This window comes from Heloderma suspectum, chromosome 1 (assembly GCF_057233095.1).
Source record: "Heloderma suspectum isolate Gila_16-S chromosome 1, 16-S_ref, whole genome shotgun sequence".
Taxonomy (NCBI): domain Eukaryota; kingdom Metazoa; phylum Chordata; class Lepidosauria; order Squamata; family Helodermatidae; genus Heloderma; species Heloderma suspectum.
The window spans coordinates 323003695-323028410 of record NC_139458.1 but is presented as its reverse complement, the minus strand read 5'-3'; the positions used below and the strand labels follow the sequence as shown (position 1 = coordinate 323028410).

Below are 24716 nucleotides of genomic sequence, written 5' to 3'. Positions count from 1 at the left end.
TTCACATCACACTTAGCAGCAAGGAAAGCAAATTCCTACCCCTGAGAGAAGATCAGGAGCCTTGTGCTGTGTATACCATCGGGATAATGTTTTTTGCAAACATAAAATCCTTGCATTTCCTAGTTGTGATCTCTATTGGCTGATGCCATCATGCAGTGGAGATTAAATCTCCAAAGGTTTAATGAAAGAGTGCTTTATCAATTGCTGTGCTTGGTGTGTATGGGCAGTATCCAGCATTGTTGCTGTGCTCCCACTCATTCCGTTGCACCAGTGGGACCCAATGCTAGCACAATGGGGAGTTGCTTCCTAAAGTAACCCCAGAAATGAGCAGAAATGCTCATTTCTGGACTGGGTCAAGCTCCCTTCTGCAAGCTCCACTGATCTGCACCATTCTGGAAACAAGTGTTTCTGTGCGTTTCCAGTTGCTTTAAGAACCGCTAGCCCCACATTATGCCAGTGGAGGGTCCCACTGGCATGTGGGCAGCATATGTGTGTGTGCACGTGCACACGTGTGTATGCGTTGGTGTATATAAATATACAAATGCACATTAGCCACCCCTTTTCAAATATCCACATCCTTTGTTTTTTGCCAATCTGGTGTCAAGGGTTTGAACACTGCTGTTATATGAGATGGGTTTTCTATTAAAATCGACATAAGAGAGAGAAGGCTTGATTCTCCTTTTGCCTCAGTTTTCCACAAATGTATGTCCGTTTACTCCTATGATGGAAATGCTATTCATTTACACCTATGTGAGTGAATGGATAATCAAGTTCTCTGTTTCCATGGAAATGCCAGCTGGAAGCCGAGTATACAAGCATTCCCTTAGTTTTGGCTGTTGAAATGGAGGGAGGCAGTGGTGGGCTTAAGCATTCAGCTTGGACACAGGATTGCCACCTATGGGTTGTCCTTTGCAAAATATTTCCTAGATGTAAAAAGCTCTTGAAATTATAGGACAAAATCCTAAATCTGCGGTAGCTTTTAACCACATCAAAACAGTGTATTTAAAGACGAATTTGGGGCTTATCTATACATAATATAACAGTATTAGTATAGAATATTATATGTGTGATTATTAGCTATGCCCACATATAAAAAGTGGTCCCTTCACAGGAAAAGACAAAGAACTATCCTACACATTACACAGATTGAGGTATTAGAATTTTGGATATAGAAAGCTCCCTCCATGTAATAAACAAAGGGCCAAACTACATGTTACATTTGTAAAGTGTTTAAATAGCACACCTAGGACGGAGCTTGCCACTTCCTTAAGAAAAAGCAGCTATGGGTGGGGGGTGCGGATGGAAGTAATCCAGATTGGTGCCACAGCATGGAGAACAGGGGCTAATGCTTTCCCCCATGCTATTGCTCCACTGAAAACACCCCTCCCTCAGAAGATGCTGTTTGCCCCCTAAAGTTATGAGGGATAAAAGTTCAGCATAGCCTTCTCCATGATGTTAGTTTAAGTGGGGAGCATTACAAAATATCCCCCACCCCACCCCAGCAGAATGAAAAGATAGCAGTCCTGAATTCTACCCTTTCTGTCTACAATCTCACCATCTGTAATGTATAGAAGAGGACACAGAACGGCATTTCTGAAACTAGCGTGTCCTTTGGTGTTTATTGATGGGAATACTTGTCGGGCTAATATTGCTGGCTACTATGCCCAATAATACAGATAGTCAGTGGTATCACCCAGGCAGAGGAGTTGCCACAACAGTAACTACTAGCAGCCTGCAATGTACCTAATATGTGTACCACTAATGTATATATAGCAGGGTTGGGGAGCATGTAGCCCTCCAGATATTGTTGGACTACAACTCCCATCAGCCCTAGTCAGCAATTGGCAATGGTGAGGGATGATGGGACCAGCAGTCCAACAACATCTGGAGGGCCACACATTCCCCATCCCTGATTTATCGTATAGTCCCCACCTCTTTGGTCCACAATAGGCCTGAACAGTTGTTTGTTCTTGTTCTTGCTGGTACTTTCCTGCTGGCAAATGGGCATGTCTTTTAATGTTTTGCTTGCAGCATTGGTGACTCTTATGTTGTGGGTGTTTGAGATTAGCAAGTGACAAAGCATAACATACCATTAACAGTGCAATCCTGTACATTTCTATTCCGAAATTAGTGCCATTGAGTTCAATTGGTCTTACTTCCAGATAACTGCAGCCTGAGTTTATTTCTAATTAATGGAACAAACCCCAAGTAGTGATTTTAACCTTTTCTGTTTATTTTCTCAAAATGTAGACTCATCATAATGAATGTCAGAAATAAAACTAGAATAAAAATGAATGTCAAAAATAAAATAAAAATAATAAAATTATACTTAGGTTTTTAAAAAACCACAAATGTGAAACCATATCCAGACTGGGCAGGGGGGCGGACCACATAAAACTGTGGGGATGCTGATAGTCTGGGGAGAAAAACAAATATTCTGTGTAAGCATTCAGCATGTCACTGTCATACACCAAGGCAAGAAATGGCCTGTCTGAATAGAAATATTGTTCAAAGAAGTCATTCTGCATTACAGTTACCCTGACAGGGGCCTCAGCAAGAGGAACTGCATTTATTTTGGGAGCACGATAATTCAGTGGAGACAAACTACATGGGAAAGTTCAGAGGCAAAAACATAGGAAATGCATAAAAGTGTCAGAAAAATCAGAATCATGGCAATTGAACTCATTCTTTCAGAAGCTATAAATAAAATGGAGTGCAGCCCATGGAGGGGGTGGTCCAGCGGATAGACCCACATGCACCCCTGGTCAACCTGTGCCACTCCAGCCACCCCTGCCACAGCACCAAAATTTGGCAATGTGGCAGCAGCAAAAAAAAATGGGCATTTTGCTGTCGAATTTTGGCAACAAACCACTACAGAAGCTTCAAAAGGATATTTGAGAGAGAGCCTTCTCCCTTACCAGACTGCCTGGTCACTGAGGTAATCAAATGAGGCATTCCTAGTGGTTCTGCATGGACCTGCAGTCCATTTGGAGTCACACTTGGAGTACAGCCTTTAGCAAATCAGCTTCCTCTCTATGGAACTCCCTGCCTCTTGATGTCAGACAGGCACCAACATTGTTTCATTTTCAGCACTTGCTGAAGACATTTTTATTTAAACAAGCCTTCCCTGACTAACCAGCCACAGTTTTATTGGCACAATCTGATTTTAATTCTGTTTGCTGCTATTATTATTATTATTATTATTCCTTTTATTGTTCACCACTCAGATATTTTATGGGATGTAGAGCCATATATAACTATTGTAAATAAATAATAACATATAAAGAGCAAATGTAGCTTGTTTTCAAACTAAACTTTTCCTTCTGAAGCCTCCATAGCAATTTGCCACCAAAATTCGGCCAAATTGTTTTGCCACTGCCACGCCACCAAATGTTTGCACCACAGCAGCGGCAGGAGTGCCGCTCATGTGGGGTCTAGGGGGTGGAAAGCAACCCCTGAACCCCCTCCCCCAAGTTGCCCACCTCTTTGCTAAACTGAACTCTTCAATTATAAGAAGTGATTCATGGGTTGTTCTAACCATCGAGATTATCTTGCTTAACTATGTCTTGAATTTAACACACCTCCCTGGCATACAGTACCTCCCTGCTCACCAACTAGGTGGGAGCTAATGCACAGTGAGAATCTAGTTTGATGTGTTTAAGGTCCCGTGTTAGCACAGGGGGGTGAACTAAATTGTCTTAAGCTCCCAGCCTGCTTTGCAGCTCGTGATTTTCTCATCACACCTGCACCGGATCAATTCAACTCATGAATAGCATGTAGGGGAAATGTATTGAGCGTGTTCTAGTCTTGCAGTGAATGTACAAGTGACTCCCATTTCCCTCTAAGTCAACATGGGACATGGTGAAGTAGAGGCAGCAGGTCCTGGTGAGCCCATGTCGTTCTTGTCCCTACTCATACCAGCTGGCTTGGGAGTAGTGTGTTTCTTCTCTCTCTTCATCATATACCACCCAGGACGGGTGTGTGCGTGTATCTTCTATGGAGCATGGGGAGAAGTGAAAATGCACCTTCTCTGCGCTACGATCTTTTGGGACACTGGTTGTGAATGTGCAGGTGAATGTTGATGCTCCCAAACAATTTACTCACCACGGGTGGTCTCAAGTCATTTCATTAACTGGATCTCGCACTGGTACATCAGCCCAAACCAAAACATAGTGCATACAAATAAGTCCCACTGATTCCAGTGGAACTTAATTCCACAGAAGGTAATGGTCGTAGCCTACTGGCAGGTAGCACTTGGTGCTCTGTTGGCACTGATTTTAGAAGTCTGGGTCCCTGTACAAGGACAGGTATATCTTATTTTATAAACTAGCATAGTTGCCTGCTGGCTGTGAGTTTACTTCTGGCAGCAAGTAACTGATCTGTCCTAATGTCAGAGTGGGTTTTAGCAGAGTGGGTTTTAGCAAACATGGGTGTCACAGTCCCTCTGCCTGTCTTTGAGGTCTAAACTACACGATCCATTAAATGTGTACCATGCAGCTTAGCCTCTCCTTCTTTTCTACTTACAAGCATTGAGGGCTCTGAGCTGGATCAGAACCACCATGCATGAGTAGGGGAGGTTTACACCTTCTCTCCCAGCTGTATGTTTTCCTAAATTCACCGCCACCCCCACACTTTTATATCTGCATCAGTTTCTGAATTGTAACCAGCCCTGTTATTTGCAAGCTCTTTAGATTGCAGTCTTGTTGTTATTTTATTCTATAATAAAGAATCAACAAGAGAAAATAATAAATAAAAATATAGTGTGTATGGGAGTGTGTGTGTGTGTGTGTGGGGGGGGTGTTAACAGACGATTCCTTAAGAGACTTTGTTAAATGAAACCAGTATTGTCTATAAACCATGGGCTTTGAATGACAGACATCTTGGTGCAAATTGGTTGAACAGCCGCTTCAAAGCCTTTCTGGCCACAAACTAAACTGCTGTTTGGGGGATGTGGTAAAATTTGCATAATAACGTCAGAATGATCTTATGCAAAAGGACAGTGGTGTGATTGCCAAAAGCATAATAATACAGTATTAAGTGGGATGAGGATCAAAATCTAAAAAAGAGACCTAAGAGTGAAAGATAGCTGACATGTAAAAATTACATTTAAAGTAATCCAAAAGACCTCATGACCGGTCTTGGAATTCATATCAAAGAATCCAGTTATTAAAGGAGAACAAAAAGGGCTAACAGTAAAATGTTTTGATAGACATTTCTGCTTCAAAAAGGTCTCATTCCTAGCATATCTTTTCCTATTTGTTTTGCAGTAAGGGAGACCATATCCGGAGAATAAATGCATGACATCATTAATGTTACCATGGTGAAAAATCATTGGCATAAACACTAAGTTTTATGATTTCACAGTTGGATTAAAGGAGAAAAAAGAAAATTAGTGTAGAGCACAAGGGAGGCTTTTACTTCAACGCCACTTAAGGGAATACAGAAAACAGCAAAGAGAGAAAATTGCTTTCCATTTAAATGTTCTTTTCAAGCTTGCCCCGATGTGAAAGACCCTTTTTAAGACATATAATTTGTTTAACGATGCCTATCTTTTTTGAATATGCAGAATAATAATGAGGAAGCTAATTTATATTTGGAACTCTATTACAGCGTTAATACTAGTTGTTTTCCAGCAAGAAGTGGATTGTACAGAATGGGCAGGCTAACCATGTGGAACCACTATGCTAACCACCACTACGCTGGTGCTGTAGTGTTGGGATCCACAAGAATAGCCGTGGAAATGAATGCTAACACAGCCACTTCCAGAGCAATTGTGTCGCCACCCACAAATCACAATGTTGCTCACTGATGAAGCCTCCCCCCATTAGACATATTACGGGGGGACAACAGACAACATGCGGTGATGCTGCCAAATTAGACGTCAATGCAAGACACCAATCAACAAGCATGAACACCACCATATCAGCCATGCTTGGAAGACAGAAATCAACATGCAGTGAATCCCTATTTGCATGCATGCAGGGCACCAATCAAGATGCTGAGACAACAGAATGCATCTGATCTCAGACCCCCTCCCATAATAATTCCCTTAGTACAGGCTTCCATAGGGCAGCGGTTTGTCTGTCTATCTATCTATCTATCTATCTATCTATCTATCTATCTATCTCTAAGATGTATTAGTTGTCCTACAGCTATTAGCTCTCAGGGCAATGTACAATAAAAACAAATAAAATCCAAATCCATACAAATCAAAGTAAAAGCAGCATAATAAAACTATACATTAAAACTAGCAACCAGTCAATCAAAAGCAGCAGGTTAGATGAGTTCCTTTTAGACCTCATGGGTAGCAAGCTTCTCAGGAGAAAGATTTGAATCCCGCTGTGGTTCCCCTATGAAAACATTTGTAAGACAACAGAATTATATTAATAGCTTTGTGGTGGGAACAAGCATTTGGCAAGGGAAAGGAACTGGCGGGGCCGCGGTGGTGATCACATGGCACAGATTAATGGAAACACACCGTGGCCTGGTTGACAGCTCTTTCGGAAGGAGGCTTGCAAGGAAAAACCTCCTGATGCGATCCTGCTCCCGGAATATGTTGATGCAACCTCCACAAGGCAAAGCCTACTCTTTGAATTAAATGCCCCATTCCCTCTCTCTAGTCCTATGCATGGCATACAGGACTATCTGCTATATAGCCTGGTATTGAATAGTCCCTTTCTGGAGATGTAGTGCTATAGAACAGTACAGACTTAGAGCATCTCTACACCAGCCTAAAATTTCACATTTAAAACGGGGCTTTCTGCTTCTGTTTTAAATGCAGAATCACAACAGACTCCCTTGACACGCGCTTCCTCCCCCTTCCCCCCTCTTTCCCCCCTTATCTGATTCTTCCTTATCTGATTTAATTATTCTTTCTTTATACAGCCACTAGATGGCGATCTGGTCTAGCTCCTCTTATTGCAGCTTTTCCTTTTTCACAGGGAACTCAAGCGGAACTCAAGCACAGTAATTTGATAGCTCATTATCTCCGATCTTTTAAAAAAAATGGAATAAAGGTCATTTAGTTCAGGAGATGCCCTGGAGGTCAACAACATCATCTAAAGGACCCCCAAACTTCCATGAGTAACCAGTCTCAATCACAGGATAAAAGCTCCATGTGAAGAAGCCCTTAGCATAAAAGAGACTTGATCCCTGCCTATAGAATCCCAAGACAAAGGACTTGGAAGTGCCACACAAGCATCTGACACAGTATGGTGCTATTGCCAATCAGGGTAAGTGGCACATGTACCAACAACTTTATTTAGGCAATCTTCTGCTTCATTCATGCCCCAGAATGCTTTTGGTCAGCCTCTTCATTGCACCCAGTCATGCCACCTTCATGTTCATTTGGTTGCTCGCCATTGTCTGCTAGTTATTTCCCGAGCAGGCCTCTATATTCTTACTCCCTCCTGCCATTGCATGCAGCATCAATTATTTTTTTTCTCGTCAGCAGTAACTGGAGAAAGTCAGGGGAACTTTGAGCTGCTGAGTACTGCCTCATTATCCTTGCTGATCATGGGACAAGATACAACCCAGAAATCTCTGGTCTTATGCCTGGACAGTGATTTGATCACACTTTGGAAGGTCACTTCATGGATAGCATATGCATGCTTAATTCCATTAACATTTGTCTGTCCTAAGGCTACTGAATATTTGCAGTTTTGTTTAGATCAGTATTGCTGGATCTGACCTGTCATGGTCCCAGGTGTCATCCTGCCACTAGAGTCATCTTCAGAGGAGGAACCAGAACCTTCCGAGCCAGTTGGCCCCTCAGAAGATTCTGACACTACTCAAGATGGTTTGGGAGCTTCAGGGGTGATACCTTTGGATATGCCTCCTGAAAAGGCAGAGAGCTCAGCTTCTGAGACAGAGGGGGATGCTGGGCCACCACCTACCCTCCAAGAACACCAGCACCTTAAGATCCATGATAGGATGGTGGCCAGGCAAAGGAGTGCTCACTTACTGAAGAGGACTTCGCATGAGTTGGGCTCTCCTCATGAGGAGGACATTTGACAAACCTCTAACATGATGCAGCTGAGCATTGGGTGGGGTTGTAGTAGCTCTAGCTATGTCAGCTTTCACTTGTAACTTGAGAGCTGCTGGAAACAATGTCTGAACTTCAGTCTCTGTATCCTGTTTTCTCTCTGATCTTGCCATATGTTTGGACTTCTGTGCTATTGACCTCTGGCCTTCTACCTGACTCTGCTTTTGGACTTACTTGATTGATCTCCTGGCTTTTGACCTTGGCTGCACCTCAGATCTCACTCTGGAAAAATCCCTATGTGTCTGGTAAAACTGTGCTTGACTATTTGCCTGCTAAATTGTCTACTCTGCTGTATGCATCCCTGAATTTGTTGAGCTATGAGCCAGGACTCAGTTTAGAACAGGATATAACTTTGCATATGTGACCTGCAGGCAAGATTATTAGGCAAGATTGCTTTGCTGTGACTTTTCCTGACTTTTCCTCAGGCAAGCATCTTTTAAAGGGACCATGTCTGTGGTTGCCAGCTACCTTGGGAGGCTATAATGCCTGCCCTACTGCTGAGCAGCCTGCTAATAATACTGTATGTGTAATGCAAGAAAGAAAGTGGGAGAAATGACTAAATAATACATACATCTTTCCTATGTTGAAATGGTCAGATCAGAGAAGCAGACAGTTTCATGAGCTGCATGTAAGATTCTATTTGGTTCTCCTCCCAAGATAATGGGGAAGTCAAGGCTTAAGAAAACAGTGGGGAGACATCAAGTCTGAGGTCATGCCAGGAGAATTCCTGATAAATTCTATTATAATCGCTTGTATGTAGGTCTCCTAAAGTATAAATAGCAAAATCCGGGGGGGGGGGGAGAACATCTGGTAGGTGTTTTTTGCATGTTTGTTTATCCCTGTTGCAATTCAAATGCACAATTAAGCTACTCTCGGGACCTTCAGCTTTCACATGAAACAACAAAATTCCCCCATAATTTTAGACAATGAAGCCATGGCATACACCCCGCAGACTATACACTAGATGTCACTATGATGATAAAATTAAATCTAGAATTTTCAAGGAAGCTGGAAACCATTCATTATTTAACTCATAATGGTGACACACCTAGACAAAATGTGATTACAAATAACATAATTTGGACTATCCCACTTAATAAAATCTATCCAAGATACCTTGGGCAATTGCATTTCTGCCTTTAAAATACTGCTGTTTATTATTCAAAAACTCACACACACAGAGAATGTTACCTTTCTTCTCTAACATTTTCAAATGGGGGCTTTTGCACACAGGTCTGGTTTAGCATGGGTTAAGGCCACCTGGATTATATCCTGTGAAACACTAGGGACCTGTTTGAACAAGTGGCTACAGAGGAGTTAGCCAGAGCCACTGAAGTGCTAACAGTTTCCTGAGTGTGTGTGTGTATTAATTGTATCACCTTATCTATGGCTGAATGTGGTGCATATGAAGGCAGCCTTAAAACACGGGGAAGGACCTTAGCTCAGTGGCAGAGGACATGCTGTGCTTGCAGAAGATCACAGGTTTAATCCCTGGCATCTCCAGGTAGAGCTCCCAGTCAGTGTGACAATAGATCAGAGATGGGTTGCCCTTCTGGCCCACAGAGGTTACCCCTGAGGCCCCACTCCCGCTCCCAAAGCTAGAGGGAGACTGTGTTGGGGGAGGAAACACTGCTCTTATCTCTGATCAAGGATTCCCAGAGCTGGAGAAAGGCTGCTTTTCTCAGTCCACTGACAGACATGTAGCCACTGATGGACTGGACTTCTATGAATTTGCCCTTGTGAACTTCCTCTCTGGAACCTTATGGAGCAGCTATCCACAGAAGATACTAGCTATTACCAGTAAAGCCCTAAATGGCATCGGACCAGGACACCTGAAGGACATGAAGCTGTCCATCATTTGTGGTCGGCATCAGAAGCTCTGCCCTGTATTCCACTACCAAGGAAGACGTGCTTGGTAGTGACACAGGGCAGGGCTCTTTTAGTGGCACCACCCCTAGGTATGAAACTGAGCATCTCTACAGCAGCCTAAAATCCCACATTTAAAACTGGGCTTTCTGCTTCCTTTTAAATGCAGGATCACCACGGACTCCCTTTACGCATGCTCACACACACACACACACACACACACACACACTTTCCTCCTCCTTTTCGTCCTTATCTGAGTCTTCCCTATGTTTCATTATACAGCCACTAGATGGAGATGTGGTCTAGCGCCTCTTATCGCAGCTTTTCTTTTTGCATGAGGGAACTCAGGCGGAACTCAAACACTGTAATTTGATAGCTCATTATCTCGGAACTTTTAAAAAATGGAATAAAGGTCATTTAGTGGGGGAGATGCCCTGGAGATTATCTATGTCATCTAAAGGGCCAGCAAACGTCTGTGAGTGAGCAATCTCAATAACAGCATAAAAGCTCCATGTGAAGAAGCCCACTGTCTCCCAAGGCACCTTCGCCTAGCCCTGTCTTTTGTTCTTTTTAGGCAGGCAGTTAAGACATTGTTATTCCACCCAGCTTTTAAAGATTTTCAAATTCTTGTCAATTCTTTCTTTGGTGCTGTGTTTTAAGTGATTGTTTTACTTTTTTTTATTGCTCTCAGTCTGTAGTATATGAACAATTATGTTTAGGCTTTTAAACTGCCTTGAGGGTTGAAAGGCAGTATATAAAAACTTCTATGAATGAATAAAATAAAGAAAAAAGGAATTTCCTAGTCCTCTATGCCCCCCCCCCCGTGGCACATGGATTTTCTAGATTTCCCATATTGTACTCATATTTGTAAATAGAAGCTTATCTATACTAAAAAAGCCGACTCAACAATAACTGACTTGCATAATTGATTTCAGGAGTCTGAGTTGCCTTTGGCGAGAGACAGATCAAGTTAACAATAAGAACTTTCAGGGCCTGGGTCAAAGGCCCTTTGCCAGCCAAGGCCCAAACCATCTCTTTAAAAGCATTCTCTTTAAAAGCATCTACAAAGTGTGGTCTGCCTATGTCATGAAGGGCAAGTGATTTCTGCTGGTGGCTCTGAGACTGTGAGAGGAGGTTCCTTAGTATTCTTTGGACTAAAGGTTCCCAGGACTGCTTCTCTGCCCTGTCTTTGGTCCAGAACATGTGTTTCCCTGGTGCGGAATATTCACAGATTATGAAACACCCTACCTATGTCACTCTGTTCCTTTACTTCGCTTGCTTATATGATGGAGCATGGAAAGACAAAGAGTGTCAGCATGAATTTCTCATAGTCCATCTTAGGCAGGATTTTGTCACAATGATGTTCACATTTAACGTTCCACCCTGAGCATATCACTCCTTTCTTTCCTGACTCAGCAGTGTAACCTGTCTAGGGCCTGCTCTCTGATTATTCGGGACATGTTTCCTGTTTTGTTTCCTCTAAAGCTTTGTGGTTCCTGATGTTTTTGCACATCTTCGTATGGCACATCCTGCCCAGGGATTTCTTATCGGCGGTGTTGACAATGTGTTTTGTCAGCTGCACCTCCTTGCTCTATCTCCAGCTGAGGGGAACTGCTTTTGTGTTATTGTTAAGTGACATCACTTTATTCTGCTTGGTGAAATAGATCTTGTCATTCAATTTGGTCTTTCACAAATACGTCTCTCACCATGTTGTGACCTGAGAAAACTGGAGATAGGAAATATGTAGTGCTGGGCCGAAAATTTCTCCCACATTTTTTTCAGCCACTCTCATTCAATTTGATAGAAAAGAAATTGCTTTCTAAAAGAAATTCAAAGGAAGAGAAATTTCAGAGAAATTATCATGGGTTGGGTGTGGGGTTCTTATGCTTACCTTACTTATAAGGTGCATGAGTGTCCTGTCTGTCATCATACAGTAATCTCTGTAGCAGCCTGTAGCCTCTTTGGCTTCCCACACTTCAATGAAAGCCATCACGAGAAAGACATCATGAGGCAATTCCTCGCATGGGGCTTTTTCCATTCAAGAAGTGCAGGTGGTCTGGGAGGCTGCAGAGCAATGGAAAGAAGGGTAATAGATAGAGAAAACACATGCAGCATCCTTGGCCACCTCGCAGTGATTTGGTAAGCTCAAAAATACCACCAAAAGAAATTCAAATCTCTACCTCAGAGAAGTAGAAGCCTCAACACAGTTGGTGCTGTTGCCACTTACAGAAGCAGTGCAATAAACCAAAAACCCTTAGGAAAAAAGAAAGGACCTGTGCTACAACCCCTGCCGATAGTGAGCCCTCTCTGCAAGAAACTGGGAGAATTTCTCCTCCCGTAGGATTTCATTTTGATGAAATTGTCCCCCCAGTTTCTCTGCCCACAGATAGGCTGGAGAATTTTGAGAGGCCATTTGTGCACAGCTCTAGAAATATGCCCCCACTACAGACACATCAGTGGGTACACATCAGTATGTTAGGCTGTTTTTCTAAGTTCTCCAGAGCAAAAGCGAAGCTACACCTTACACCCACCAGGCCTATGCTGAAAATGGCATGCCTCTGACATGTTCTCCCGCTTCCCAGCAATTTGGATGGCTTTAAAAGGGGAGTGGACAAATTCATGGTGGAGAAGGTTATCAGTGATACTAGTTCTGATGGCTCTATGCTGCCTCCAGTATCAGAGGCAGTATGCCTATGTATAGCAGTTGCTGGGGAACATGGGAAGGGGTCTCCTATTGCACTCATGTCCTGCTTATGGGTTTCCCATGGGCAGCTGGTTGGCCACTGTGTGAACAGAATGCTGAACTAGATGGATCCTTAGTCTGATCCAGCATGGCTCTTACGTACTTACGTTCCTGCCATAACATCTAAGAGCATTCATCATATCATTAGCACTCCTACCACGCTAGCAAACAACATGGAATGGAGAAACTTGCAACATGATGATATTGTGTCACATGATAAATACTCTTAGACATTATAGCAGCGAAAAGAGAATTCAGTTGGGGTGCCATGGTCAGTAGCATTCACATAGAAAGCATAATGTGTGGTCCAGCTATTACATGCCTGATTTTCTCATTTCCATTTTATCTGTTTTTTTGCTTATTAAGTCTGCAACCCTATACTTGCATTCCTGGGAGTAAGTTCAAATGGGCCCGAACTCAATGAGGGAGTGAACTTAATAGGACTCACTTCTCAGGACACATGTATAGGATGGTACTGTAAATTTATAAACTGTTCAATATCATAAGCTCTCTGGTAGCATAGTGGCTAAGCAAGTGAGCTGTAAGCTGGGAAGTGTCCATTTCAGATCTCACCTTAGACACGAATTCACTAAATGTCCATTGGCAAGTCATCCACTATTCTATCAGCGTCGTCAGCCCTTTCCGCTATCTGTGATGTGATATGACAGCTGTGGCATTTTGCACAGTTTCAACAATGCCAACACTCTTTTCTAAAGAAGACACATCTTTGTAAGAATATCTCACATCTGACCAGCATGTTCTACTGCCTATCACTCTCATTTTGACACCAATTACCATTGCAGTGGAGAGAATGTGAATTTTGCCAGAATCAACAACCAATTGCACAAGAGTCAACCTTGAATCATCGAATGAAATGATTCCACATTATTTCTGATGCTTTTGGAAAAGACTCTAGGGGGTGTCTCCACAACAATGGAAGGAGAAGCAAATGGTGGCTTACCTGGATTTTTCAAGAAACCAGCTTTGGTTCATGCAGGACTCTATGAACAAATGCACCGCACCATTCTAAGGGAGCATTCCTCCAGCCATTACTCAGCAACTAGATGGCCATAGGATACATCGGTTTCCGGGAACTAACCTCAGAGCCCATGCTCCGAGGTCGGTTCCCTGAGAACCAACCTCCCCCCCCCCCGCGCGCACTGCCTCGCAGGGAGCTCAGAACAGCCCCATGCTCCGTGCTCAGAAAAGGAGTGCGGAGTGGCAAAAACGGGGCATTCCTGTGGGCATTCTGGGGCAGGGAAGGCGGAAATGCCGGTACGACACATCCAATGTGTCATCCAGCAGCTGCTTCTCCCACTCCACCAACCCAAATTGGCTGTCTGGCAAATGCAGGGAGGCTGAAGTGCGGAGGGGACGATCCCCTCCACACTTCTTCTGCCCAGCACTGGATAGGCGGTCGCCTCCGAATTCGGAGGCGGACGCCTATCCTGGTAGGATTGCTCCCTAAATTGCTTAACGGGATCATACCTCTGGGTGGGGTGTAGGGGTTGAAGTGAATGTCATCAGCCTAGCAGGGGCTGCTCAACCAATAAGAGAGGCTCCTCCGCCCCTCCAGGCTCTATCCCCCTGTCTCCTTCCCCTGAAGCTCCCATAATGTGAAGGTTCAAAGCTTAATTACTTCCTTACAGAAACAAAGCAAACAGTAAAGAAATGCAGCATCGATATTTAGGGAACAAGCCTCATTGACCACAATGGCAGTTACTTCTGAGGAGACACCTGCTTCCCCAATTGGCCTGATTCTGCCAATTTTGTTTTTATTTCTTTCCCTCCCCTATCTCACTATCATGCATTTGCCAGCAAGTCCCATAGCCCCATCGCACTATCTCACCATCTCACTATTGCACAATTTCACGATAGTCAGATAGGGGCTATAGGACTTGCTGGCAAATGCGCGATAGTGAGATAGGGGGTTCCCACGGGAAGGGGGAAGATGGTCTCCAAGCCTGGCACTCCTGGTTGATAAGCCCCTGGGAAGGTTCTTCACTGACTCCTGGAGAATCTTGGGGAATTTCTTCTCATGTTCCCTGTCCCGGCTGGACTTCTTCTAGCTCTGTGTCTAAATCTAAGTCAGAAACCAAATCAGGGAGACTGGGCCCAATCCTGACACCAGGAATCCTAGCTCGTACAAGGAAATAAGTGGCAAGCCTATACCATACACAGCCTGTTATTTTAGTGTTTATGATTCATACAGTGTCATCAATGTGTACAGCACTTGATAAAGCACAGTACAATAGGTTCATGCCCTAAATGGGGCCTACAATCTATACTGCATAATTTAAAAAGAGAGAAAGAATTAGAACTGTCCTCTCCTGATTTGAAACAGTATATGCAATAGATAGAGCTACACTGGGGTTGGGGGGTGGGTTTCAAAATGCCCATCAAGGATGTAGCATCTAATTTTGAATGTAAGCCTTTCAAAACACAATATTCTCTTGTTTATTATTTATTTCCAGATACAGTTGTCCTGTTTTCCATTTTTAAAAAGTGATAGTTCATCATAACCTCCACCACCGCAGCAGTATACATTTACAAAACCCAGCAACAGCATTAAAATCAAATTCTAACAGTGAAAAGGGCCTTTAATAGTATGCCCTCTGATATCTTTGCTTCACATCTACTGGGATGTCTTACTCTATGGCTTACTCCCTATGATGGAAGTCATAGAAATCTCATAGAAACCCATCAGCGCCATATAGAAAAACGTTGAGAGCTCTTACTGGCTTGGCGCCTATCATTAGCTTCTGTATGACACAGTACATTAACTCCCACACTGTATACTCTCAACATTACCTTAACATCAGCAGTTTCTATAAAAGCACAGGTTTAAGATTTGTTCCTTTTTAGAAACAATAACCCAAGGAAAGGTTGCTGTGCAACTACTAGAACAAAATATATACCTGTGTTACTGTTGTTCTTGTTAAGTCAAGATACCAATATCTGTCATAATTATAAAGCACTATATTAAATGTTACACAAGTGGACTTCTGCTTGCACAATGGGAGTTTCCCTTCTGCTTCTTCCCCCTGAGGCCACCACATGCCCTCCAAATCTACTCTGGAGGTTCCCTCAACCCTCTGGAGCAGATTTGGAAGGCACTGGGGTCTGCAGAGGGGAGGGAGAATTTGATCCACCATTGGCCATCATGACCATTTGTACTGAAAGGCAAAGTGTATATGTTAAAATAAATATTACTATTTATTATATTTGTATCACATCATTCCTCCAAGGAGCTTATGGAAGTATATATGTCTCTCTCCTTTACAACAACTCTGTAAAGTAGGTTTAGACTGAGAGATAATGATTGGCCAAAGGCCATCCATGAGCTTCATGGCTAAATGGTGATTTGAACATGAGACTTTCTGGTCCTTGTCTGACTCACTAACCATTAAACCACATTGGGTCTAAATAAAACAGTGATTATCACATTTGCTATGTTTTTACATTTCAGAGAACCCATTTTGGAAACTGTTGATGTTCCTCTTTTTAAATTATATTTTAATGACTAACAGTCCAGTGTTCTCCTATATACTTCCTTTGGGCAGCTATGTCTGCTAAACAGACCAGTTAAAAGTTTGATGTACTTAGTAATGGTTCATGACGCTACTTACATCATCAGTTGCTTATGCTGAACAAAGTGAGCGAAGACCAATTTATCTGGTAAATTAGAAAATGTCTGGAAAACTGATCAGGCCCAACAGGAAGTATGAAAGAGGAAGGATGTTTCAATCAAGATGTTACCTTTCCTCATAATGACAGTCATGGACCTGGAAGTGAAACAAGTCATACATCTTTGAAGAGGACTTTGTTATCATAGCGGTTTTGAAACTACCACCACTGTGATGATTGTCGTTCTTCTCATGCTGATTGCAGCACAAGGACTAGCATTGTTGAGCTTACAGATGTCTGGCATGCCTGTATGTCAGCAGGGTGGGCACCCACAGAAACACTACAGTTGCTGGGGAAAGCTAAAGGCTGGAGAAGCCGAGAAGAGGAAGAGACCACATTTGCTACACTACAGCTGTTGAAGCAGGGGTGTGCAACATGTGGTCCATGGGCCGCATGCAGTTCCCCTTTGGGCTTTTATGTAATGGTGGCAAAAAAAGTGTGGCTTTTGCTTGAAAACAAAGTGCACAGGGAAGATGCTTTTCAAGCAAAATGCTTTTCAAGCCAAAATCGATGGGATTTTTGCTGCCATGCCACCAAATTACAGTGGCAAATTTGGCGGTGGTGGGGATGCAGCCCCTGGTGGGGTCCAGGGGGCAATGCAGCCCCCTAACCCACAGAAGTTTTCCACCCCTGTGTTAGAGGAATTGCTCCATTAATAATAGCAACATCCAGAGAACCTGATGTGACACATAGCTGTGGGGACAGGACAGAGAGGGGTAGAAAGGAACATTCTCATCCTACATTCTTACCAAGGATGGATCAGTGGGAGGGCTCATTCATTCTGGTCTATCCTTTCTCTCTGTGCATATTCAGTCTAGGGACTGTAGCTTTAAGGAGAGGATGAGGGGGATGGATGTCTGTTTGAATGCACAAGCCTTGCCTAAATTCCTAGTTTATTTATTTTAAGGTCCAGATGCAGGGTGAGTTCAGAACTGTCTGTTGATCACATCTGTATCCTCTTCTTTCTCCAGTGACCTCACGGTGGCCTTACGACAACCCTTTGTGGTAGATTAGGCTGAGGAATCATGACTGGACCAAGCTTTGTCACTGAGGACCACAGAAGACATTACTTTTAACGATGTTGCAAGCAAGTGTAAGCATAGAGCTCCTTATCTGGATTGGGAACCTATCATGACGGGTGGGGGCTTTAACCCTTTCTTGAAATGGATCACTATTTGGCACTATAAACTGCAGGTGCAGGGAGCTGATCTTCATCAGGGCCACAGCAAAAGCCCCCCTACCTCCCGCCCCCATGCTAAGGCCCTAATCCTAATGAGCTCCCCTGCACTTAAAAAAGAAAAGAACAAAAGACATAGCTGCCAGTTACATCTTTAATGTAATGCCTGCTTTGGCCCTGAGAGTAGGTGAGTAGGGAACTGAATACAAGCAACTCTACACATGGACATCACCAGATGGTCAATATCGAAATCAGATTGATTATGTACTTTGCAGCCAAAGATGGAGAAGCTCTATACAGTCAGTAAAAACAAGACCTGGAGCTGACTGTGGCTGAGATCATGAGCTGCTTCTTGCAAAATTTCAGCTTAAATTGAAGAACGTAGGGAAAACCACTAAACCATTCAGGTATGACCTCAAACATATCCCTTATGAATATACAGTGGAGTTGAGGAATAGATTTAAGGGATTAGACCTGATCGACAGAGTGCCTGAGGAACTATGGACGGAGGTCTGTAACATCGTTCAGGAGGCAGCAACTCAATCCATCCCAAAGAAAAAGAAATGCAAGAAAGCAAAGTGGCTGTCTGATGAGGCTTTACAAGTAGCTGAGGAAAGAAGGGAAGCGAAAAGCAAAGGAGAAAGGGGAAGATATACCCAACTGAATGCAGAGTTCCAGAGAATAGCAAGGAGAGACAAGAAGGCCTTCTTAAATGAACAATGCAAAGAAATCGAAGAAAACAATAGAATGGGAAAGACTAGAGATCTCTTCAAGAAAATCGGAAATCTCAAGGGAACGTTTTGTGCAAAGATGGGCATGATAAAGGACAAAGAAGGCAGGGACCTAACAGAAGCTGATGAGATTAAGAAGAGGTGGAAAGAATACACAGAAGAACTGTACAGGAAAGATCTTAATGTCCCTGATAGCCATGATAGTGCAGTCACTGAACTTGAGCCAGACATCCTAGAGAGTGAAGTCAAGTGGGCCTTAGGAAGCATTACTAACAACAAAGCTAGCGGAGATGACAGTGTTCCAGCTGAGCTATTTAAGATCCTAAAAGATGATGCTGTTAAAGTGCTGCACTCAATATGCCAACAAATTTGGAACACTCAACAATGGCTACAAGACTGGAAAAGGTCAGTTTACATTCCAATTCCAAAGAAGGGCAATGCCAAAGAGTGTTCAAACTACGGTACAATTGCACTCATTTCACATGCCAGCAAGGTTATGCTCAAAATCCTACAAGCTAGGCTTCAGCAGCATGTGAACCGAGAACTACCGGAAGTACAAGCTGGGTTTCAAAGAGGCAGAGGAACTAGAGATCAAATCGCCAACATTCGCTGGATCAAGGAGAAAGCAAGAGAATTCCAGAAAAACGTCTATTTCTGCTTCATTGACTATGCTAAAGCCTTTGATTGTGTGGATCACAACAAACTCTGGCAAATTCTGAAAGAGATGGAAGTAACAGACCACCTTACCTGTCTCCTGAGAAACCTGTACGAGGGTCAAGAAGCAACAGTAAGAACCACACATGGAACACCGATTGGTTCAAAATTGGGAAAGGAGTACAACAAGACTGTATATTGTCGACCTGCTTATTTAATTTATATGCAGAGTACATCATGAGAAATGCCGGGTTGGATGAATCACGGGTCGGAATTAAGATTGCCGGGAGAATTATCAACAACCTCAGATATGCAGACGATACCACCGTAACGGCAGAAAGCGAAGAGGATCTAAAGAGCCTCTTGTTGAGGGTGAAAGAGGAGAGTGCAAAAGCTGGTTTGAAACTCAACATTAAAAAAACGAAGATCATGGCATCTGACCCCATCACTTCCTGGCATATAGAAGGGGAAGAAATGGAAGCCGTGACAGATTTTATTTTCTTGGGCTCCCAGATCACCGCAGAAGGTGACTGTAGCCATGAAATTAAAAGATGCTTGCTCCTTGGGGGGAAAGCTATGGCAAACCTAGACAGCATAGTAAGAAGCAGAGACATCACCTTGCCGACAAAGGTTCATATCATCAAAGCTATGGTTTTCCCAGTAGCAACGTATGGCTGTGAGAGCTGGACTAGAAGGAAGGCTGAGCGCCGAAGAATCGATGCTTTCTAACTGTGGTGCTGGAGAAGACTCTTACGAGTCCCCTGGACTGCAAGGAGGTCAAATCAGTCCATCCTAAAGGAAATCAACCCTGAGTGCTCATTGGAAGGACAGATACTGAAGCTGAAGCTCAAATATTTTGGCCACCTAATGCGAAGAGAAAACTCCCTGGAAAAGACCCTGATACTGGGAAAGATTGAAGGCAAAAGGAGAAGGGGACGCCAGAGGATGAGATGACTAGATAGCATCACCGATGCAATGAATATGGCCTTGACCACACTCTGGGAGAGAGCGCAGGACAGGAAGGCCTGGCGTGCTATGGTCCATGGGGTCACGAAGAGTCGGACACGACTGGACGACAACAACTTCCCAGTCCATGTCTGACACTCTATCCATTATGTAATACTGCACCTCAAATAGGAGATACAACTGCCATTTTATGGAATTCAGGTTTGATTCAATTCCCTTGTTTGAATAACAGATGAAAACTATTTTTTAGCTCATGTTTTTCCTTCTCAATCTTTTAAAATTGTATATTATAGCTTTGGTTCGTATCTTTGCTTTCTGCTTTAAATGGTTTGTGACATGTTGTCTATAAAAAGGAAAACATGAAAAATAGAGTGATGGTTTAAAAAAAAAAAAAGACTATCCAGAAAGCACCATCTTCCAAAATAGCTGCTACATCAGTTACCACCATTGCTGTCAAACACTTATGACAACGGCTATAGGGAGCCAGTAAAGCATCCTATGACAGTCTACATTTTTAACATTTTCCCCATTGTTTAAAAGCTACTGCACAAAGGGAGAATAAATATGAGAAGAATGCAAGTTCCTTCACCCACACAAGCTAGTTAAATAATTTTTTTGATGGAGAATAATGAATACGGTACAGTATAGTGTTTTGTAGACACAAATTATGGTCTTCATACAGTCATAAATATGTGTGTGAATGAAATATATCTCCATAATTCAGTTTATATAGTGATGCAGTTTAGTATTTTAGCCATTAGAGCTGAAAGCCTGTGTATAGTCAGGCTTTTTTATGGCCCTATTGAATTCAGCTTAACTATGCAGGATTGCAGCCTTTTTTTTTTTTAATTGCCAAACATGAAGGTTTACTGTATGTCTCACTGAGCGTAGAATTGTTCATGATTCATGCATGATTCTTCCTAAGCCTTATTAATAAACATTCTAGTTTATCTTATGGGTTTTATTCACATCACTGAGCAGTCCTTCTAAATTTAATTGAAATACTAGTGCATACCTTTCCACATTTCACAGACTAGACTAGGGATGCTCCTGTGTACTTGCAACATCCCTGTTCTTACACTAAGGAGCAGGGTATACTGGAGTGGAGGAGTGGGTAACCTGCAGCCCTAGGCCTAATTTCATGCAGATGTCAGCTTAATTTTGAAAGCCCTCTCCAAGTGGTCAGTTCAGATCTCTGGAAAAAGAGAGAAAGCAGTGAGAGAGTTGTTCAGTCGTGTCCGACTCTTCGTGACCCCATGGACCATAGCACACCAGGCCTTCCTGTCCTCCGCTCTCTCCCGGACTGTGCTCAAGTCCGTATTCATTGCATCGGTGATGCTGTCGAGCCATCTCATCCTCTGCCGTGCCCTTCTCCTTTTGCCTTCAGTCTTTCCCAGCAACAGGGTCTTTTCCAGGGAGTTTTCTCTTCGCATTAGGTGGCCAAAATATTTGAGCTTCAGCTTCAGTATCTGTCCTTCCAATGAGCAGTCAGGGTTGATTTCCTTTAGGATGGACTGATTTGACCTCCTTGCAGTCCAGGGGACTCCTAAGAGTCTTCTCCAGCACCACAGTTCGAGTGAGAGAGAGATACAGACAATTGGGTGGTGAAAGGAAGGAAGGAAGGAAGGAAGGAAGGAAGGAAGGAGTAGCCCTGCCTACTACAGGCTTCAGACCCACCCAACACCAGGTATATGGCCCACAACAGTTTACCATTAGGGAATGCAGCCCTAGACACAAAAAAAAGTGCCCCAGCCCTGCTATAGTGCTACAGGAATGTTTAATAATACATATATGCAGGGATCCATGCTGAATACTACTTGTTAGCCAGATGCTTCCAGAAAGCCCCAAGGCATGGAAGCAATAACCTTCCCACATTGTTTAACCCTCAGCAATTGATATTCATAGTCAGAATGCTTCTGAACATGATGGTACCATATAGCTAATTACTCATGACAGATTGTGAAGCAATTTTTGGCAGGACAGTGGCAGGGGAAGAAAGAGTTAAAACCACTGCAGCAGTCCCAGTGAAAATCAGGGGCCACCCCACTTGCCATTAAAGACTGTTTTAAAAGGCAACAACAAGTAACATGTTTAGCGTGGCATTGGTCCTTAGTACCTCGGACACTCTTCCTCCCAAAAGTGATTTCAGCCTGCAGTGAAGACCAAGGCAAAGAATTCATTCAGGTTGTATGCAATCTTCCTATCTTCCTTCAATAGCTCTTTGTCATCTGACAGTCCATTTGCTTCCCTGGCTAGTTTCCTGTTTGTGACACAAACAAGGCAAAGAAGTGGGATGTTCTTCAATGGCCAAGTCGGTCACCTGATCTCAACCCAATAGAGCATGCTTTTCACTTACTGAAGACAAGACAGAAGGCAGAAAGACCCACCAACAAGCAGCAGCTGAAGGCAGCTGCAGTAAAGGCCTGGCAAAGCATCTCAAAGGAGGGAACTCAGCATTTGGTCATGTCCATGGGTTCCAGACTTCAGGCAGTCATTGACTGAAAAGGATTTTCATCCCGGTATTAAAGGCGATCCTCAAGTTTGAAATTATGTTGGTTTGTTCCATTACTTATGAGCCATCAGTGATGGGGGGGTGTATGCCACCGGCTGTACTTCCTGAATGGTTAGTGCCCCACTTTTGTCAAACCCCTTGAATTAGAGCTGAAAGTCCTGACTTCGCTCCCATCTGGGTGTGTTTCCTTTCAACTTCAATGTGGTGGTGTACAGAGGCCAACTGCCAAAACAGTTATCCTTGTTCCGATATTTCTGGCCCTGACTGTACCTGTCACTACATGCTGGGCCACTTAGGATTAAGTAATGGGGCACCTTCCCTTGACTTAAATGTCTAAGCCAGGGATGGGGAAGGTGTGACCTTCCAGATGTTGTACTGCAACTCCCATCCACCCTTGCTATTAGCCATATGTTCTCCACCCCTGACCTAAGTCCAAAGCTGTGGCAGCTGCTCAGATCTAATTACCCTGCAGGATCATGGATATCCAAACCTTAAAGGCCCCATTCTCACATGTTTTGTTTGGCCTTTCTTCTGGAGTCAAGCACTGAACCTAAAGCATGTGAGAACTGCTGTGCTACAAATTCCGAACAGTCCTTGCTAAACAACAGCTGCCTTTCTTCTCCAAATGGATCAGTGCAGCAGGTTGTTGTATATTGCTTACCTTCCATATGTACTGCCAGACCCATGGTGTTTGGATTATTGGGAGGACAAGCTGCATCTCCCTTTCTCTCCTAGAGTGCCAAGCTTATCCCTTCCATGTTCTCCTGATTCCTCCCAGCCATCAGGCAACATAGTTTAGGAAATCCTGACCTAAACAAATAAAACCCAGTCAAGCAGGTTTATATTCCTGATATGAAGGCAAAGAAAAATATTATTTCTCAACATAATCAAGCCTAACATGTTCTCTCAAATCCTAGCTTCTTAATTCGTTTTTGCATTTATAGATAGATAAGCTTTAAAGATTACTGAGGAAGGATGAAAGCCGATTTAACCGCAACATCTTTCTGAAAGTTTTCATTTTTTAAATGTCAGCTTCCTTCTAGAAGCTTGTACTTCTCATCATCCAGATCAACAGTAAGTAAAAGAGATGCCCCTCTCCTCCCAAGTTATGGGAAATAATTAATCCGTTTTTTAAATGTTCCAATAAATTTAAAACCTTGCACTGAGCTGTCATGTAAAACCTATGGCTGCAGTGAGAATATCTGTCATGTCCCATTTTTAGATTCACAGCTTCCCAGATAAAGCTATGTTGCTGAAATTGTTGTTTGTAAAACTTCCTCATATGTCCACCTATATTTAAAAGAGGAATTTTGTGTTCAGAGAATGCATTACAACGTGATGAGCAAATAACGAATGGTTTTGAGTGTACCATCATCTAGAAGTTAGTTAGTTAGTTAATGTATGTATGTATTTATTTACAATATACAGCTCCACATCAGAAGATTTCAGAGCGGTGAACAACATGGTAAAAGCATAAAACAACAGGTTAAAAGAGTTAAATCGGGTTTTTTTTAAGACAAACCCCAACAAAGTGGAATATAACAAACTGCGGCTGGTCATGCAAGGAAGGCCTCTTGAAATAACAACGTCTTCAGGAGGCGCAGGAACACAATGTTGGTGCCTGCCTGACCTGTTGTTGTTGTTGTTGTTGTTGTTCAGTCATTAAGTCGTGTCCGACTCTTCGTGACCCCATGGACCATAGCACGCCAGGCCTTCCTGTCCTGTGCTCTCTCCCGGAGTGTGCTCAAGTCCATGTTCATTGCATTGGTGATGCTATCTAGCCATCTCATCCTCTGCCGTCCCCTTCTCCTTTTGCCTTCAATCTTTCCCAGCATTAGGGTCTTTTCTAGGGAGTTTTCTCTTCACATTAGGTGGCCAAAATTTTTGAGCTTCAACTTCAGTATCTGTCCTTCCAATGAGCACTCAGGGTTGATTTCCTTTAGGATGAACTGATTTGACCTCCTTGCAGTCCAGGGGACTTCTAAGAGTCTTCTCCAGTACCACAGTTCGAAGGCATCAATTCTTCGGCACTCGGCCTTCCTTGTAGTCCAGCGCTCACAGCCACACGTTGCTACTGGGAAAACCATAGCTTTGATTATACGAATCTTTGTTGGCAAGGTGATGTCTCTGCTTCTTACTATGCTGTCTAGGTTTGCCATAGCTTTCCTCCCAAGGAGCAAGCATCTTTTAATTTCATGTCTACAGTCACCGTCTGTGGTGATCTGGGAGCCCAAGAAAGTAAAATCTGTCACGGCTTCCATTTCTTCCCCTTCCATGCGCCAGGAAGTGATGGGGTCAGATGCCATGATCTTCGTTTTTTTAATGTTGAGTTTCAA

At 43.2% G+C, this 24716-nt stretch overlaps 1 protein-coding gene across 1 annotated transcript in view; it reads right to left on the bottom strand.

The window, feature by feature from the left end:
* The window catches only part of CCN6 (cellular communication network factor 6), a 28169-nt gene extending 16280 nt beyond the window's left edge, over nucleotides 1-11889 (bottom strand). Inside the window, exon 1 of the mRNA XM_084827323.1 lies at nucleotides 11802-11889. The gene's annotated coding sequence lies outside the window, so the exon portion shown is untranslated. The remainder of the gene's footprint in view (nucleotides 1-11801) is intronic.
* Between the last annotated feature and the right edge of the window lie 12827 nt (nucleotides 11890-24716).